The following is a 5,721-nucleotide window of genomic DNA, read 5'->3' on the forward strand; positions in this document are numbered from 1 at the left end:
ACTAGAGGCTTACTAGGGACATGTTGGTGTCTATTATTCACACATGTATTACGATTTCTGGATAATACAATTATAGCATGAATAAAGACAATTATCATGAACAAGGAAATATAATAATAATGCTTTTATTATTGCCTCTAGGGCATATTTCCAACAGTCTCCCACTTGCACTAGAGTCAATAATCTAGTTACATTGTGATGAATCGAACACCCATGGAATTCTGGTGTTGATCATGTTTTGCTCTAGGGAGAGGTTTAGTCAATGGATCCGCTACATTCAGGTCCGTATGTACTTTACAAATCTCTTTGTCTCCATCTTGAACATTTTCACGAATGGAGTTGAAGCGACGCTTGATGTGCCTTGTCTTCTTGTGAAACCTGGGCTCCTTGGCAAGAGCAATAGCTCCAGTGTTGTCACAGAAGAGCTTGATCGGCCCCGACTCATTGGGTATGACTCATAGGTCGGTGATGTACTCCTTCACCCATATTGCTTCATGTGCTGCCTCCGAGGCTGCCATGTACTCCGCTTCACATGTAGATCCCACCACGACGCTCTGCTTGCAACTGCACCAGCTTACTGCCCCACCATTCAAAATATACACGTATCCGGTATGTGACTTAGAGTCATCCAGATCTGTGTCGAAGCTAGCGTCGACGTAACCCTTTACGACGAGCTCTTCGTCACCTCCATAAACGAGAAACATTTTCTTAGTCCTTTTCAGGTACTTCAGGATATTCTTGACCACTGTCCAGTGTTCCTTGCCGGGATTACTTTGGTACCTTCCTACCAAACTTACGGCAAGGTTTACATCAGGTCTGGTACACAGCATGGCATACATAATAGACCCTATGGCCGAGGCATAGGGGATGACACTCATCTCTTCTATATCTTCTGCCGTGGTTGGACATTGAGCTGAGCTCAATTTCACACCTTGTAACACAGGTAAGAACCCCTTCTTAGAATGATCCATATTGAACTTCTTCAATATCTTATCAAGGTATGTGCTTTGTGAAAGACCTATGAGGCGTCTCGATCTATCTCTATAGATCTTGATGCCTAATATATAAGCAGCTTCTCCAAGGTCCTTCATTGAAAAACTTTTATTCAAGTAGGCCTTAATGTTGTCCAAGAGTTCTATATCATTTCCCATCAAAAGTATGTCATCTACATATAATATGAGAAATGCTACAGAGCTCCCACTCACTTTCTTGTAAACGCAGGATTCTCCATAAGTCTGCGTAAACCCAAACGCTTTGATCATCTCATCAAAGCGAATGTTCCAACTCCGAGATGCTTGCACCAGCCCATAAATCGAGCATTGGAGCTTGCACACCTTATTAGCATTCTTAGGATCGACAAAACCTTCCGGTTGCATCATATACAATTCTTCCTTAAGGAAACCATTAAGGAATGCCGTTTTGACGTCCATTTGCCATATTTCATAATCATAGAATGCGGCAATCGCTAACATGATTCGGATGGACTTCAGCTTCGCCACCGGTGAGAAAGTCTCATCGTAGCCAACCCCTTGAACTTGTCGATAACCCTTAGCGACAAGCCGAGCTTTATAGATGGTCACATTACCATCCGCGTCTGTCTTCTTCTTAAAGATCCATTTATTTTCTATGGCTCGCCGCTCAACGGGCAAGTCAGTCAAAGTCCATACTTCGTTTTCATACATGGATCCTATCTCAGATTTCATGGCTTCTAGCCATTTTTTGGAATCTGGGCCCGCCATCGCTTCTTCATAGTTCGAAGGTTCACCGTTGTCTAACAACATAATTTCCAAGACAGGGTTGCCGTACCACTCTGGTGTGGAACGTGTCCTTGTGGACCTTCGAATTTCAGTAGGAGCTTGATCAGAAGTATCTTGATCATCATCATTAACCTCCTCTCTAGTCGGTGCAGGCACCTCAGGAACATTTTCTTGAGTTGCGCCATTTTCCGGTTCAAGAGGTAATACTTCATCAAGTTCTACTTTCCTTCGACTTACTTCTTTCGAGAGAAACTCTTTCTCTAGAAAGGACCCATTCTTGGCAACAAAGATCTTGCCTTCGGATCTGAGGTAGAAGGTATACCCAGTAGTTTCTTTAGGGTATCCTATGAAGACGCATTTTTCCGACTTGGGTTCGAGCTTTTCAGGTTGAAGTTTCCTGACATAAGCATCGCATCCCCAAACTTTCAGAAACGACAACTTAGGTTTCTTACCAAACCATAATTCAAACGGTGTCGTCTCAACGGATTTCGACGGAGCCCTATTTAAAGTGAATGCGGCAATCTCTAAAGCATACCCCCAAAAGGATAGCGGTAAATCGGCAAGAGACATCATAGATCGCACCATATCTAATAGAGTGCGATTACGACGTTCGGACACACCATTACGCTGAGGTGTTCCAGGCGGCGTGAGTTGTGAAACTATTCCACATTTTCTTAAGTGTGTGCCAAACTCGTGACTCAAGTATTCTCCTCCTCGATCTGATCGTAGGAACTTGATTTTCCTGTCACGTTGATTCTCAACCTCACTCTGAAATTCCTTGAACTTTTCAAAGGTTTCAGACTTGTGTTTCATTAAGTAGACATACCCATATCTACTCAAGTCATCAGTGAGGGTGAGAACATAACAATAGCCACCGCGAGCCTCAACACTCATTGGACTGCACACATCAGTATGTATGATTTCCAATAAGTTGGTTGCTCGCTCCATTGTTCCTGAGAACGGAGTCTTGGTCATTTTACCCATGAGGCATGGTTCGCACGTGTCAAATGATTCATAATCAAGAGACTCTAAAAGTCCATCTGCATGGAGCTTCTTCATGCGTTTGACACCTATGTGACCAAGGCGGCAGTGCCACAAGTATGTGGGACTATCATTATCAACCTTACATCTTTTGGTACTCACACTATGAATATGTGTAGCAATACGCTCGAGATTCATTAAGAATAAACCATTTACCATAGGAGCATGACCATAAAACATATCTCTCATATAAATGGAACAACCATTATTCTCAGATTTAAATGAGTAGCCATCTCGAATTAAACGAGATCCCGATACAATGTTCATGCTCAAAGCTGGCACTAAATAACAATTATTGAGGTTTAAAACTAATCCCGTAGGTAAATGTAGAGGCAGCGTGCCGACGGCGATCACATCGACCTTGGAACCATTCCCGACGCGCATTGTCACCTCGTCCTTTGCCAGTCTCCGCTTATTCCGCAGCTCCTGCTTTGAGTTACAAATGTGAGCAACTGCACCGGTATCAAATACCCAGGAGCTACTACGAGTGCTGGTAAGGTACACATCAATTACATGTATATCACATATACCTTTTGTTTTGCCGGCCTTCTTGTCTGCTAAGTATTTGGGGCAGTTCCGCTTCCAGTGACCACTTTCCTTGCAATAAAAACACTCAGTCTCGGGCTTGGGTCCATTCTTTGGCTTCTTCCCGGCAGCTTGCTTGCTGGGCGCGGCAACTCCCTTGCCGTCCTTCTTGGAGTTCTTTTTACCCTTGCCCTTCTTGAACTTAGTGGTTTTATTGACCATCAACACTTGATCTTCCTTCTTGACTTCCACCTCTGCTGATTTCAGCATAGCAAATACTTCAGGAATGGTCTTCTCCATCCCCTGCATACTGAAGTTCATCACAAAGCTCTTGTAGCTCGGTGGAAGCGACTGGAGGATTCTGTCAATGACCGCATCATCCGGGAGATTAACTCCCAGCTGAGTCAAGCGGTTATGTAACCCAGACATAGTGAGTATGTGCTCACTGACAGAACTATTTTCCTCCATCTTACAGCTGAAGAATTTGTCGGAGACTTCATATCTCTCGACCCGGGCATGAGCTTGGAAAACCATTTTCAGCTCTTCGAACATCTCATATGCTCCATGTCTCTCAATACGCTTTTGGAGCCCCGGCTCTAGGCTGTAAAGCATGCCGCACTGAACGAGGGAGTAGTCATCGGTACGTGCCTGCCAAGCGTTCATAACATCTTGTTCTGCAGGGAGAACAGGTGCGTCACCCAGCGGTACTTGTAGGACATAATCTTTCTTGGCAGCTATGAGGATGATCCTCAGGTTCCGGACCCAGTCCGTATAGTTGCTGCCATCGTCTTTCAGCTTGGTTTTCTCTAGGAACGCGTTGAAGTTGAGGACTACGTTGGCCATTTGATCTACAAGACATATTGTAAAGATTTTAGACTAAGTTCATGATAATTAAGTTCATCTAATCAAATTATTCAATGAACTCCCACTTAGATAGACATCCCTCTTCTAGTCATCTAAGTATAACATGATCCGAGTCAACTAGGCCGTGTCCGATCATCACGTGAGACGGACTAGTCAACGTCGGTGAACATCTTCATGTTGATCGTATCTTCTATACGACTCATGCTCGACCTTTCAGTCTTCTGTGTTCCGAGGCCATGTCTATACACATGCTAGGCTCGTCAAGTTAACCCTAAGTGTTTTGCATGTGTAAAACTGTCTTACACCCGTTGTATGTGAACGTAAGGATCTATCACACCCGATCATCATGTGGTGCTTCGAAACGACGAACTTTAGCAACGGTGCATAGTTAGGGGAGAACACTTCTTGAAATTGTTGTGAGGGATCATGTTATTTACTACCGTCGTTCTAAGCAAACAAGATGAAAAACATGATAAACATCACATGCAATCAAATAATAATAGTGACATGATATGGCCAATATCACACAGCTCCTTTGATCTCCATCTTGGGGCTCCATGATCATCTTGTCACCGGTATGACACCATGATCTCCATCATCATGATCTCCATCATTTTGTCTCCATGAAGTTGCTCGCCAACTATTACTTCTACTATGGCTAACGCGTTTAGCAATAAAGTAAAGTAATTTACATGGCGTTTCTCAATGACACGCAGGTCATACAAAATAAAGACAACTCCTATGGCTCCTGCCGGTTGTCATACTCATCGACATGCAAGTCGTGATTCCTATTACAATGAACATCTCATACATCACATATAGATCATTCATCATTCATCACAATTTTGGCCATATCATATCACAAAGCACTTGCTGCAAAAACAAGTTAGACGTCCTCTAATTGTTTGTTGCATGTTTTACGTGGCTGAAGTAGGGTTCTAGCAAGAACGTTTTCTTACCTACGTGAAAACCACAACGTGATTTGTCAACTTCTATTTACCCTTCATAAGGACCCTTTTCATCGAATCCGCTCCAACTAAAGTAGGAGAGACAGACACCCGCCAGCCACCTTATGCAACTAGTGCATGTTAGTCGGTGGAACCGGTCTCACGTAAGCGTACGTGTAAGGTTGGTCCGGGCCGCTTCATCCCACAATACCGTTGAATCAAGATAAGACTAGTAACGGCAAGAAAGTTGACAACATCTACGCCCACAAAAAATTGTGTTCTACTCGCGCAAGAAGAACTACGCATAGACCTAGCTCATGATGCCACTGTTGGGGAATGTTGCAGAAAACAAAAATTTTCCTACGGTTTCACCAAGATCCATCTATGAGTTCATCTAGCAACGAGTGATTAGATGCATCTACGTACCTTGTAGATCGCGAGCGGAAGCGTTCAAAGAACGGGGATGATGTAGTCGAACACGACGTGATCCAAATCACCGGAGATCCTAGCACCGAACGGACGGCACCTCCGCGTTCAACACACGTACGGAACAGCCACGTCTCCTCCTTCTTGATCCAGCAAGGGGA

The sequence above is a fragment of the Triticum dicoccoides genome, chromosome 6B (genome assembly GCF_002162155.2).
Source record: "Triticum dicoccoides isolate Atlit2015 ecotype Zavitan chromosome 6B, WEW_v2.0, whole genome shotgun sequence".
NCBI lineage: Eukaryota > Viridiplantae > Streptophyta > Magnoliopsida > Poales > Poaceae > Triticum > Triticum dicoccoides.